Source organism: Stegostoma tigrinum, unplaced genomic scaffold (assembly GCF_030684315.1).
Source record: "Stegostoma tigrinum isolate sSteTig4 unplaced genomic scaffold, sSteTig4.hap1 scaffold_73, whole genome shotgun sequence".
In the NCBI taxonomy this organism is placed as follows: Eukaryota; Metazoa; Chordata; class Chondrichthyes; order Orectolobiformes; family Stegostomatidae; genus Stegostoma; species Stegostoma tigrinum.
In genome coordinates, this window is record NW_026728674.1 from 605,887 (window position 1) to 620,946 (window position 15,060).

General features: G+C 43.0%; 1 long non-coding RNA gene across 1 annotated transcript; it reads right to left on the reverse strand.

The window, feature by feature from the left end:
• Window positions 1-5,725: 5,725 nt before the first annotated feature.
• Window positions 5,726-13,430, reverse strand: LOC132209234 (uncharacterized). The gene is made up of 4 exons (XR_009445323.1): window positions 13,233-13,430; window positions 12,588-12,734; window positions 6,364-6,505; window positions 5,726-5,804 (listed from the first exon to the last, which is right to left on the reverse strand). It is a non-coding gene; the product is annotated as an uncharacterized LOC132209234 (long non-coding RNA).
• Window positions 13,431-15,060: the final 1,630 nt, after the last annotated feature.

Here is a 15,060-nt window from a genome sequence, read left to right on the forward strand (position 1 = left end):
TGCTGAAGAATACAAGGCACAGTAAAAGGAAATGATAACTACTAGGTTCAATTTATTTCCACATATTTTCAAGGATGGGAACATCACTGACAGGACCAGCATTTGTTACCCATTCCTCATGTAGGTGGTCAAAAGCTACATGAAATTCATGTCATAACTGGCAAACAGCATCTGGTGAATACAGTGGAACTCACGGAAGTCTCACTGTCAGCTTTATAGTAGGAGAGAAAAGATTCAGATAATCATGCTTGGTGTAAAGTCTGCAATCTCGCCGCCTGGTTTTTCAGGGCCACAAAGGGTTTTGAGATCTGAAATGGTATATATGACTCATGAGCACACATCAAATGCAAGTTTCCATGGATGCTATTCTGACAATTCTATGTTGCATGCAGCAAATACCTGATGAAAGGATGTCGAGGAGGCAAGATATTGCCAATACTGTGATATCAGAGCTCAATGCTTCAAGTCCCTCAATGACACATTGCTGAACGTATGATCACCAGGAACATGAATAACCCCTCTGCCAGAGTTATTTAAAGACACTGTCAGCTACTTGCAGATCAATTACTTACGGATTCATAGAGCATACAAACATACAACAGTTCAGCACAGGACAGGCCCTTCAGCACACAGTGTTGTGCTGAGCTTTTACCCTCAACCTAACGTCGAGCTAACCTCCACCCTTACCTTATACTATCATCCATATGCCTGTCTAATAGCTGCTTAAATGCTCCTAATGAAGCTGACTCCACTCCCCTCTCTGGCAATGCATTCCACGCTTCTGCCACTCTCTGAGTAAAGAACCTACTTCTCACGTTTACCCGATATCTACCTCCACTTACTTTTAAACTATGCCTCCTCATAAGAGCTACATTCACCCTCGGAAAAAGTCTCTGGCTATCCACTCTCTATCGATGTTCATACCAGTCATTGCCAAAATGTATGTGTGTTGATATTTTTTAGACTTCTTTAAAGTTGCCAAGGTCCACATCTAAGTTCTGAAGGACTCTGTGAAAACTTCAAGGCTGCTACGCAAATCATTCACAGACATGGATGCAGTAATAGACATCTGCAAAAAACCATGTAGGTCAATGCTTCACATCCTGGCCAATGTCATAATGCTTTCAAGTTGCAAGTCTGCTTTGCCAGCCACTTTTGGCCATCAAAAAATTAAGGGGTAGCTACTGAGCTAAAGAGCCAAGCCACTAACAACTGGGCTTCTGACTCTTACACACAACATAGAACATAGAAAAGTATAGCACAGTACAGGCCCTTCGGCCCACCATGTTGTGCCGTGGAATAATCCCAATCCAAAAATAACCTAACCTAATTTACATTCACCTCAATTCACTGCTGTTCATGTGCATGTCCAGCAGTTGCTTAAATGTCACTAATGGCTCTGCTTCCACCATTACCACTGGCAAAGTATTCCATGCACTCACAACTCTCTGGGTGAAGAACCTCCCTCTGACATCTCCTCTATACCTTCCTCCTAACACCTTAAAACTATGCCTCGCGGCAGTCAATCCTGCCCTGGGGAAAAGTCTCTGGCTATCGACTCTATCCATTCCTCTCATTACCTTGTATACCTTGAGCAGGTCACCTCTCTTCCTCCTTCTCTCCAGAGAGCAAAGTCCAAGCTCAGTCAACCTTCTCAACCTGGTAAACCTCCTTTGCACCCTCTCCAAAGCCTCCACATCTTTCCTATAATAGGGCAACCGGAACTGGACACAATATTCCAGTGTGGTCTCACCAGGGTTTTGTAGAGCTGCAGCATAACCTCGCGGCACTTAAACTCGATCCCCCTGTTAATGAAAGCCAAAACACCATATGCTTTCTTAACAACCTTATCCACTTGTGTGGCAACTTTGAGGGAGCTATGCACTTGAACACCAAGATTCCGCTGTTCCTATACACTGCCGAGCATCTGCCTTTAATCCTAGATTCAGCATCTAAATTCGACCTTCCAAAATGCATCACCTCGCATTTATCCAGGTTGAACTCCATCTGCCATTTCTCAGCCCACCTCTGCATACTGTCAATGTCTCGCTGAAGCCTGCAATAGCCCTCAATACTATCAACGGCACCTCCAACCTTTGTGTCAGCAGCAAACATACTAACCCACCCCTCAACCTCCACATCCAAGTCATTTCTAAAAACTACAAACAGCAGAGGCCCAAGAACAGAGCCCAGCGGGTCACCACTGAGCACTGACCTCCAGGCAGAATATTTACCATCTACAACCACTCTCTGCCTCCTGTCAGCCAACCAATTCTGAATCCAGACAGCCAAGTCACCCTGATTTCCATACCTCCTGACTTTATGAAAATGCCTGCCGTGGGGAACCTTATCAAATGCTTTGCTGATGTCCATGTACACCACATCCACTGCTCGCCCCTCGTCAACCTGTCTCATGACCTCCTCAAAGAACTCAATCAGATTTGTAAGGCATGTCCCGCCCATCACAAAGCCATGCTGACTCCCTTTAATCACGCTCTGTGCATGTGCAACAGCACATCCACATGAAATTTGACAGGGCATGTCCTCGTCTTCCTGAAACAAATTTTCTGCTGTCTGGATAACGCTGGGGAGGCTTCCAGCGCTTGGCAGGGGCAGCAATTGACAGAGTTGCATGATTGGGACTACAGTAGGTGAAAATAAAGGCATCACCTACTCACTAACACTCAGTTGGGTTTCTACCAGGGCCACCCAGCTCCTGGCCTCATTGATGCCCTGGTTCAAAAATGGACAAAAAAGAGGTGAGGGAGTGAGGGCGACAGTGATTGTTCTTGACATCAAGGCCACATTTGACCAAATGTGGCATCCAGGGAACTGAGCAAAACTGGTTTTAACGGGAATGGGGGGAAAGCTCCCTGCTCGTAGGAGTCAGATTGAGCGCAAAGAAGATGGATATGTTTGTCTGGAGTTAGAATCTTGGTGGCACACTGCATGGAAATAAGCCTTTCTGCCCAACACATTATGCATCCAGAGATTGTGACATTGAAGGCTCTGCTTCATGGTGCCAAATTCCTCATTACAACTATTCACAAACTCCTTTTTTGTCCTGCCTACAATGTCTGGATTCTCCACCTCCCACCGCAAGGTCTTTTCCCGTCTGAGCAAATAAGACCCTAAGATATATGAGCAGAATTAGGCCAGTCTGCACACTGAGTCTGCTCTGTCATTCAAGCACGGCTGACATACTTCTGAACCCCATTCTCCTGCCTTCTCCCCGTAACCCTTGATGCACTTACTAGTCCACAAACCTATTTATCTCTGTCTTAAATACACTCAATGACTTAGCCTTCGCAGTCTTCTGTGGCAATGGCTTCCACAGTTACAGACTCTCACTCTTTGCTGCACAGAATAGTGTCAATCCCACTGATTATACTACGTTGCGTTTATCAAGCCCCTTTGAAAGTGTGTTTTTTACCACAGTGCGATAGTCAATTTGCACATCCACCCGAAAGCTCATGCATTCTAGTTCCGCTATCAGCCTCATTCAGTCACAGAAGAACATGGAAACTAGAAGCAGGAATAAGCCAATCAGCCCTTCAAGCCAAGTCCACCATTCAATAAGATCATGGCCGATCTTACATCTCGATATCATATTCCCACTTTCCTGTATACTTATTGAATCTTTTAACATCTAAAAATCTATCACAAAATCAAAGAATCCCTACAATGCAAAATGTTTTCAGCTGATTAAGTCGACACTGACCCTTCGAAGTGCATCGTGTCCAAGACTGGCCCCTCCATCCTTGCTCCATAACTATGCATTTACCATGCCTTATCCACTTGGCCTGCATATTTTTGGACTGTGGGAAGAAACCGGAGCACCTGGTGGAAGCCCACACTGACACAGGGAGAATGTACAAACTCCACATGGATAGTTACCCAAGGGTGGAATCAAAACAGGTCACTGGCACTGTGAGGCAGCAGTGGTGAGCCACCGAGCCACCTTGTCTTGTTCTTGAATACATTCAGTGATGGCTCCCATGGTCTTCTGTGGTTGAAAATTTCACAGATTCACTCTGCTTGAATGACGAGATGTTGTCCTCATCCTAGTCCTAACTGATCTACCCCAAATTCTGAGACTGTGATCCCTGGTCCCAGCACCACAAACAGGGAAAATAGCTTCCCTGCATTGAGTTCATCTGGCTCAGTTCCAACTTTCTATATTTCAATCAGATCCCCCCCTCATCTTTTTAAACTCTCATGAACACAGGCCCAGTTGAATCCATAACTCACCACAGGACAGTCCTACTTTCCCCAGTATTAGCGTAATGAACCTCCACCATCGACCTCTCCTGCGCCTGAAGACTGACCAAATCAGACAAACACAAACTTAAGGGCTGTGACTGCCTCTTGGTGCAAAGAATCCAGGTAACTTGCTCCCCTCCTGATGTGTCCCAGCATCCCTAGATCAGCCTCCAGCTCATAAACACAAGCTACTCAAACATTAAGTGCTTACAGCAAACATGCTTGCACCAGACCATACTGGAACACAGGAGCTCTTACATGTTGTAGCCGAGTTCTAATTAATGACTTTGCTATTTTTATTTAATTATATATATTTACTTATGTTTTCATAAAGCTTATTAACTTTACCATCAGTTGCATCATGTTAAACCTTGGGAATAGAATAAGCCACAGTCACCACTTCTTCTCTAGCACTGGGAGAATCAATTACTGAAGGCTGAGAAGTTAGAAAAGGCAATCGTAATTTTTTTTCTTGATTCAATCTCGTCGAGGGCGTCACTGGCGAGGCAGCATTTATTGCCCAGCCCTGATTACCCAGAGGGCAGTTAAAAGTCAACCACATTGCTGTGGGTCTGGAGTCACATGCAGACCAGGCCAGGTAAGGATGACAGTTTCCTTCCCTAAAAGGCATTCGTGAACCTGATGAGCTTTTCCAACAAGCAACAACAGATTCACGGTCATCATCAGATTGTGAATTCCGGATATTTATTGAATTCAAATTCCACCATCTGCCACAGCGGGCTTTGAATCCAGGTCCCCAGAACATGATTTGTCTCTCTGGATGAACAGTCCAGTGACAATACCGTGAGGCCATCGCCTCCCCTAAGATGGATAATTTATACATCCCTAACACAAAAGGCTGAGTTAACTCAGTTGAGACTTGGGTTCATCAAGCCCAAACGCTCTTCAAAGGTGAATTTGTTAAAACTCCACTTAAAATTGGGAACTTCTGAACTTAAACTGCACAATTCAGTTATTGCTAATAAATTACAAATAAAATTAGGTTTGTCCAAAGGGTTAAGACTTTCTTACCCACAAACCACCTGTATTCAGTTCAGTGGGTCTACATTCTGGCCAACACTTAGCATTCAATCAATATCACAAAGTAAGTGGTCATTTTTACAGTTCTGTTTGTGAAAGCCTTCTGCGCATATATTTGTTGCTGTGTTTCCGACATTACAAACATACTTCAAAAACTTACTTCATTGGTTATACAGTGCTTTTAGTTGTTTAGTGCCTGTCGAAGCTGAAATATGAACCAAAGTTCTTTGTTCTTGTTTTTCATTTAATGTCACAGATGTTGTCTGTCACTCCTAATTATACATTATTTCAAGTATTTTTAGCCTACATGAATGCATCTAAATAGATCTAAACACATAGGTATATTTGCCTAGAATCCAGAATTTACTTTGGTACCTTTTGGAGTCGCAATGATCTGACAGTGGCACAGAACCAGAGTCCTATTATCAATCTACTTACTTAATGAGTGAAAATGTTCAGTCATTTTTGGATGGTCCCAACAGGTACTCTGAGTCTGGTGGCTAGATAGAGGATGCACAGAACATAGAAGCTTCCACTATAACACTCTGAAAACATTTCTTATCAGAAGTATTATCTATTAATATATGAGATTCAATGGCAAGCCATTCAGAACTGAAATCAGGAAGCACTTTTATCTTAATACAAACAACAGTCAAGATCTCAAATACTCTCTCATAAAAGAATGTGGGTGCTGGATCAATAAGAATGAGTGTGACTGAAATTATTTTTGATAGCTAAGGCTATGAAAGGATATAGAAGAAAGGGAGGTAAACAGACTGACGACAAAAAATGCCGGAGACCACAGTAGGTCAGGCAGCAGCCATGGAGAGAAAGCAAGCTAATGTTTTCAGTCGACATGCCTTTTCAGCAGGTAAACAGAGTTGAAGCTCAGACTAGCTGTGGTTTAACTGAATGGTTTATGCACAGAACAGCAAAACCGGTCTGCTTCTGCACCCATTTAGAATGGTTCCTTCTGTTTTATGTACTGTTTTTCGAACCAAACTTCACAATTTTCTGTATTACATTTAATCTACAACATCAACTGGTGCCTCTCCTCACCTTGACCTCCAACTTGCAGCCTCTCTCCACTCCCAAACCTCTGGGTTGTGCCCTCTCCTGCTTCTCAATCTCCAAGTAAGAGCCTCTTTTCCTTCCGTCCGTGACCTCAGGGTTGCAGTCTCTGCCTCCTCACCTCCTGCTGCTATTCAACAATAAATAAAACACAGAACACAGAACATTGGGAGAGCATTTTGGTGATAGTGACCATAACTGCCTCACATTTTACATAGCTATGGAGAAGGAGAGGATTAGGCAGAATGGGAGGATATTTAATTGGGGAAGAGGAAACTATGATGCGATTAGACATGAGCTAGGAAGCATGGACTGGGAGCAGTTGTTCCATGGTAAGGGAACTATAGACATGTGGAGATGGTTTAAGGAACAGTTGTTGGGAGTGATGAGTAAATATGTCCCTCTGAGACAGGCAAGAAGGGGTAAGATTAAGGAACCTTGGATGACGAGAGCGGTGGAGCTTCTAGTGAAAAGGAAGAAGGTAGCTTACATAAGGTGGAGGAAGCTAGGGTCAAGTTCAGCTAGAGAGGATTACATGCAGGCAAGGAAGGAGCACAAAAATGGTCTGAGGAGAGCCAGGAGGGGGCACGAGAAAGGCTTGGCAGAAGGAATCCGGGAAAACACAAAGGCATTTTACACTTACGTGAGGAATAAGAGAATGGTCAAAGAAAGAGTAGGGCCGATCAGGGATAGCATAGGGAACTTGTGTGTGGAGCCTGAGGAGGTAGGGGAAGACCTAAATGAGTTTTTTGCTTCTGTCTTTATGAAAGAAACCAACTTTGTAGTGAATGAAACCTTTGAAGAGCAGGTGTGCATGCTGGAATGGATAGAGATAGAGGAAGCTGATGTGCTGAAAATTTTGTCAAACATTAAGATTGACAAGTCGCCAGGCCCGGATCAGATTTGTCCTCGGCTGCTTTGGGAAGCGAGAAATGCAATTGCTTTGCCACTTGCGAAGATCTTTGCATCCTCGCTCTCCACTGGAGTCGTACCTGAGGACTGGAGAGAGGCAAATGTAATTCCTCTCTTCAAGTAAGGAAATAGGGAAATCCCCGGCAATTATAGACCGGTAAGTCTCACGTCTGTCGTCTGCAAGGTGTTAGAAAGGATTCTGAGGGATAAGATTTATGACCATCTGGAAGAGCATGGCTTGATCAAATACAGTCAACACGGCTTTGTGAGGGGTAGGTCATGCCTTACAAACCTTATCGAGTTTTTTGAGGATGTGACTAGAAAGGTTGATGAGGGTCGAGCTGTGGATGTGGTGTATATGGACTTCAGTAAGGCATTTGATAAGGTTCCCCATGGAAGGCTCATTCAGAAGGTCAGGAGGAATGGGATACAGGGGAACTTAGCTGCTTGGATACAGAATTGGCTGGCCAACAGAAGACAGCGAGTGGTAGTAGAAGGAAAATATTCTGCCTGGAAGTCAGTGGTGAGTGGGGTTCCACAGGGCTCTGTCCTTGGGCCTCTACTGTTTGTAATTTTTATTAATGACTTGGACGAGGGAATTGAAGGATGGGTCAGCAAGTTTGCAGACGACACAAAGGTCGGAGGTGTCGTTGACAGTGTAGAGGGCTGTTGTAGGCTGCAGCGGGACATTGACAGGATGCAGAGATGGGCTGAGAGGTGGCAGATGGAGTTCAACCTGGATAAATGCGAGGTGATGCATTTTGGAAGGTCGAATTTGAAAGCTGAGTACAGGATTAAGGATAGGATTCTTGGCAGCGTGGAGGAACAGAGGGATCTTGGTGTGCAGATACATAGATCCCTTAAAATGGCCACCCAAGTGGACAGGGTTGTTAAGAAAGCATATGGTGTTTTGGCTTTCATTAACAGGGGGATTGAGTTTAAGAGTCGTGAGATCTTGTTGCAGCTCTATAAAACTTTGGTTAGACCGCACTTGGAATACTGCGTCCAGTACTGGGCGCCCTATTATAGGAAAGATGTGGATGCTTTGGAGAGGGTTCAGAGGAGGTTTACCAGGATGCTGCCTGGACTGGAGGGCTAATCTTATGAAGAGAGGTTGACTGAGCTCGGTCTCTTTTCATTGGAGAAAAGGAGGAGGAGAGGTGACCTAATTGAGGTATACAAGATAATGAGAGGCATGGATAGAGTTGATAGCCAGAGACTATTTCCCAGGGCAGAAATGGCTAGCACGAGGGGTCATAGTTTTAAGCTGGTTGGTGGAAAGTATAGAGGGGATGTCAGAGGCAGGTTCTTTACGCAGAGAGTTGTGAGAGCATGGAATGCGTTGCCAGCAGCAGTTGTGGAAGCAAGGTCATTGGGGTCATTTAAGAGACTGCTGGACATGCATATGGTCACAGAAATTTGAGGGTGCATACATGAGGATCAATGGTCGGCACAACATTGTGGGCTGAAGGGCCTGTTCTGTGCTGTACTGTTCTATGTTCTATGTTCTATTACAGCACAGTACAGGCCCTTGGGCCCTCGATGTTGTGTCGACCTGTCATACCGATCTCAAGCCCATCTAACCAACACTATTCCATGTACGTCCATATGCTTATCCAACGACGACTTGAATGTACCTAAAGTTGGCAAATCTACTACCATTGCAGGCAAAGCGTTCCATTCCCTTACTACTCTCCGAGTCGAGAAACTACCTCTGACATCTGTCCTGTATCTTTCACCCCTCAATTTAAAGCTATGCCCCGTCGCGCTCGCCGTCACCATCCAGAAAAAAGGCTCTCCCTATCCACCCTATCTAACCCTCTGATTATTTTATATGTTTCAATTAAGTCACCTCTCGGCCTTCTTCTCTCTAATGAAAACAGCCTCAAGTCCCTCAGCCTTTCCTTGTAAGACCTCGTAATGTGGCAGGGGGATGGGAGCCAAATGCACAGGTTAGTGGGCAGTAACAAGATAATAACTACAGCCTGTAAGGAACTAGATAATGAAGTCAGTGTGACCAAGAGGAAGAGTAGACACAGAGCAGATGATGAACGCTGACGGACAGGTGGTCTGAGGTGCATTTGTTTCAATGCAAGAAGTGTGTAGTGAGCTATCAACGCAAGGTAGCTCAACTGTGGGGTCCTTACAAAAGTTATCTCAAAACTGAACGAGTTGAACTGCTGGGACAGGACAGATTTAGCAAATATCATGTGTGGCACAGCACAATTTTTGACAAAACAAATCTGAATTCTCAGACAAAGATGCATGAAAACTGATGTTATCATAAATCAGGAACTATATTCAGAATTCTCATAAAGCTCAATGATAAACTATGAAGAACTACTGTAATATTTACATTTTATTATCTACAATCTGATTTAACTATTTCACAAACAATGAAAACGCATATTTTTTCACATTTTTCATTTCAGTGGTTCAGCCAGTTATTTTCTAACCACCATCTTTATCAGGCCGGAAAGCCATAACTAGTGGAGTGCCACAGGGATCAGTCCAAGGACGAGAATTATTTACTCTCTATATTCATAACTTAGAGGAGGGGACAAGGCATAAATTCATCCAAATTTGCTGATGCTACAAAAATAGAGTAAGGGAATGTTGTCATGAGGACAGAAAGAATCTGCAAGGGGATAGACAGGTCGAGCAAGTCGGAAAAAAGTTGGTAGAGAGAGTTTAATGTAGGAAAGTACACTTTGGTAGGAAGAATCAAAAGATAGACTCTTACTTAAATAGAGGGAGACTCTAAAAAAAAATGCAGGGTAGGGGACTTGGATGCTCTCGTCCATGAAACACATACTAGCGTGCAGGTGAATGATTGTTTTGTTGCTGTCACATGTACTGAGATACTGTGAAAAGTGTTGATTTGCATGCTGTGTAGGCAAATCACACCGTACAAAGTGCAGAATAGTGTTACAGCCACAGAGAAGAGGCTGAGAGAGAGAGATCAGAATTAACACTTGAGAGGTCCGTTCAAAAGTCACAACAGGAAAGAGGCTGTTCTTAAATCTATTTGTACGCTTTTTCAATCTGATATCCTCTGCCCGACAGAAGAGAGTATAATCAGAGTGAGGGGGTATTTTGATTATGTTGGTTGCTTTCTCAAGGCAGTGGGAAGTGTAGATGGAGTCAATGGATGGAAGGCTAGTTTGCGTGACGGATTGGGCTGTGCTCATGATTCTCTTTCGCTTCTTGCAGTCTTGGGAACAGCAACTGCCATACCACACAGTGATGCATCCAGATAGGATGCATCTCCAAAAACAGGTAGGGTCCTCATGGACATGCTGAATTTTCTTAGCCTCCTTGACCATCATGTCGACACGGGTTGACCAGGACAGATTGTTGGTGAGCAACATTCCCAGGAACTTCACACTATCAACCATCTCCACCTCAGCACCATTGCTGCAGACAGAAGCTTCCTGAAATCAATGACCAGCTCCTCCATTTTGCTTATGCTGATGGACAGATTGTTATCTTTCCATCATGCCAGCAAGCACTCAATTGCTTTTCCTGTAATCTGACTTATTGTTGTTTGAGGTCCGACCTACAATGGAAGCGTCATCAGCAAACTTGTAAATGGAGTTGGGGCCACACAGTCATGATTGCATAAGGAGTATAGAGTAGGGGCAGCTTTGCTGGGCACCGGTGTTGAGGTTTACGGTGGAGCAAGTGTTGTCACCTATCCTTACTGATTGTGGTCTCTGGGTCAGGAAGTCGAGAATCCTGTTACAGAGAGGGATGCTGAGGCCGAGGTCTCAGAGTTCAGAGAGGAGTTTGTTTGGAATTACAGTGTGGAAGGTGGTGGTCTGATCAATAAGTAACAGCCTGATGTAGGTATCCTTGTTATCCAGACATTCCAGGGATGACTGTCAGGCCAGGGAGACGGTATCAGCTGGAGACCTGTTGCAGTGGTAGGTGAATTGCAAAGGATCAAAGCACTTTGGTAGGTTGGAGTTGATGTGAGCCATGACGATGGTGATGCAAGTAATTTAGAAGGCAAATGGAATTTTGGCCTTTATTGTAAGGAGGTTTCAGTTTAAAAATGGGCAAGTTTTTTTGCAACTGATCAGGCTATTGAGGAGGTCACACTTGGAGAAATACAAGAAAGGATACACAGCCATAGGAAGCAGTTCAAAAGAGACTCACTGGGCCGATTCATCGGATCATGATTTATCAAGAATGGTTGCACAGAAGGTCTTTATTCATTCAAGTTTAGAAGAATGAGGGGTGATCTTACTGAAACACAAAATTTTTTGACAGGCTAGATGTGAAGACAATGTTTCCATTATTGTGGAAATCTCAAACTCAGCAACATAGTTACAGAAGAAGGGAACATTTATTGAAACCTGAGATGCAAAGGAATTTCTTCTTTCAGCAGGTAGCGATTGTTTAGAATACAAGAGAATTGTGAAAGGTAGATCACTGGAAGTATTTAAAGAAGGTGGTAGATAAGATTTTTGAAATAGAGAAGTTGAGCGCTCTGAGAAGCTGGTATGGAAGAGGAGTTGAGTCCCGGGCAGGTCAGCCATGTCTTATCGGATGGTGAGGTAGGGTCAAGAGGTAGAACATCCAGATCCTGGTGCTTTTTATGTTTTTGTCTGCTTGCTAGAACCGATAAGGAGTTTTATTGCGCTATATGGCCAAGCGTGCTGCTGACACAGAACAAGACTGAAATAATTTGCTCAATAAAACATTTCATGCGGCTTTATGGGATAAAGAAAACTTTCATCTACTACTTTGCTGACATCAATCAAAATCTGCTCAATTGAAAGAAATACATGCAGTTCATACAACTTTATGTCATTCTTCCCTTCAATGCATCAAGTATATCTTTGTTGCAATTCATTAAAGTATGCCTTTCTCAGGGACTTAAATTATGAAACAATACATAATACTGAAGTGTACAGCAGTGAGCACAATGGTCCAATTCCAAATTCTTTTGGATGGATCGGGAAAAATATCTGCCACCTGCAGCTTCATCCTGAATATATTCAAATTGTTCCAGTCCTGAGCCATTTCAGACTGTAGTTCGGATGCTCACATGTCTCACTATTTGGATTTTGTTTTGCGATTACATTCTAAAGTGCAGACTACAGACAAGAACATTGTATTTTTGAAGACGTAATATTATAAAATTGGATAACTTCATAAACTATGATAATAAAATATTAATTGCTTGCTTCAATTGAAACGGTTCTTTATCTTGCTCATATATTTGAAGCCAAATTATCTGGACATGCTTTCTTCAACAGATTGGCTAGTTTAGAAAATGTTTTCACTGTTACCTGTATAAATTTCAACCTCATATTTAGGTCGTCAAGCTGGTGAGAAATCTTTGGAGAGAAAGAGACATCAAGCGGAGATAATTGACTGGCCAGATCATTTAATATTTTGACTTCTTGTTTGACTGGGGCAATTTCTTCTTTAAAAACCTAATGGAGAGGAAGCGTATAAAATCTGAGAAACATCCTGAAATTAATGATTAAATGTTAATAAGAAATTAAGTTAAAACTAAAATCCTAATATTAAATATAATATACAAAAGCATCTGCTGGAAATGACATTTAATTCATAAAGATCTCGAGTTAAAAGTAACAGTGACGATGAAACTATCATAAATTATTGTAACAGAAAACTGAATTCACTAATCTATTCTTTAGGGAAGGGAATCTGCATCCCTTCACAATTCTGGTATCTGACTTCAAATTCACAGGAATATGGCTGACTCTCTACTGACTTCCAAAATGACCTACCAAGCCATTCCTGGATGGGAAATGAATGTTAGCCTTGCCAGCAGTGCCCTCATCCTGTGAAAGAATGCTTTTAAAAAAGTGGATTTAATAAATGTAAAAGTAAGGAACAAAACAGGACAAATCAACTCAACAAGGCTTTGAAGGATAATACTACTTAGTCCTGTTCTTCTTTCTTACGTTACGTTCTCTCGCATGAAGGGTCGAGGCCCGAAATGTCAGCTTTTGTGCTCCTGAGATGCTGCTTGGCCTGCTGTGTTCATCCAGCTCCACACATTGTTATCTCGCATTCTCTAGCATCTGCAGTTACCATTATCTCTCGCAAGCAAAGGTTGATGTCTTTCAAAGCCCAATCTCAGATTTTGCAGGCAGTCCTTACCCTGAAAAAATACCAAATATGTATAAAGAAGAAAACTGGAGGTGAAACCATTCAAACAATTTTCATTGGCACAACAAATGTTCAAACTGTAAAAGCAGGTTAAGCACCTGTATATGAGGAAACTGTACTCAAACTTTAAACAGACACTTACAGCCAACAAATGCGAGAAACATCCATTTCTTTCTGCATTACCAATTTTGCTGTTGGGAAAATAGGCCTAGACTTAGCAATGTAAATTCAAACAAGATAGCACCCTCTCAGATCTCAACACTCACAGTCGTAGAGTTCTGTTTTCACAGGTTGGAGTATAATAGCATCAAGTACAATACACCAAATCTTCTTTGGTACCTTTTCCTTCCATAAAACTGCTTTTAATAGATGCGCACAGAATTCATTTTATATACATTTAAATGTTTCTAAGTTCAAGAGGCCAGTTCCAGCACTTGGACTTGCATCTTCTTCATCATCACAACAGAACAAAATAAAGACCCACTCTTTCTAAGTCACGTTTTCAATTGTTAGTGACAAGGTGAAGTGCGAGAACTGCTCACTCGATGTTAAAATCTCTTAACTATGTACCTATATATTTCAATCCTGTGAAATATGTGGAATGAATTCGAGAAAAGGATTAATTTTGTTGCTCTGGGAGAGAGCTGGTACAGATAAAATAGGTTGAATGGCCTTCTCCCATGCTAAAAATGTCCATAACTGTTCTTGGCGCTGCTAAATTAAAGTGGGCATCCTTTCATTATGACTGTGAGGCGCAGCATGTTATGATAGATGGCATAATGGAGAAATCCTTTGTTATTAATAAACTTTTCAGCACGAGGCATCCTTCTGAAGTCAAATGTTCGACATATACCTGTTGCACTGACTTGGTTTCAAACACTTATAATGTGGAGGTGCTGGTGTTGGACGAGGATGGACAAAGTCAGAAGCCACATAGCATCAGGTTATAATCTGACAGGTTTATTTGAAATCATACAAGCTTTTGAAGTGCAGTCCCTTCATCACGTGTGGTCAGAGAGGAAAACACACAGGCACACAATTTATAAGCAGACAGATCAAAAGATCATACAACTGGTGTGAGTGGAGTGTCAGATAATAAGTCTTCATCCAGGATGTTTGTTTATTTGCAGATATTTTGTTGAAGAAACACACAGCTTGTAGTTACAGTCAGTGTGGTGTGTTATAAATAGTATCAGAGATAATGGGAACTGCAGATGCTGGAGAATTCCAAGATAATAAAATGTGAGGCTGGATGAACACAGCAGGCCAAGCAGCATCTCAGGAGCACAAAAGCTGACGTTTCGGGCCTAGACCCTTCATCAGAGAGGGGGATGGGGAGAGGGAACTGGAATAAATAGGGAGAGAGGGGGAGGCGGACCGAAGATGGAGAGTAAAGAAGATAGGTGGAGAGAGTATAGGTGGGGAGGTAGGGAGGGGATAGGTCAGTCCAGGGAAGACGGACAGGTCAAGGAGGTGGGATGAGGTTAGTAGGTAGCGGGGGGTGCGGCTTGGGGTGGGAGGAAGGGATGGGTGAGAGGAAGAACCGGTTAGGGAGGCAGAGACAGGTTGGACTGGTTTTGGGATGCAGTGGGTGGGGGGGGGGGGGGGGAGAAGAGCTGG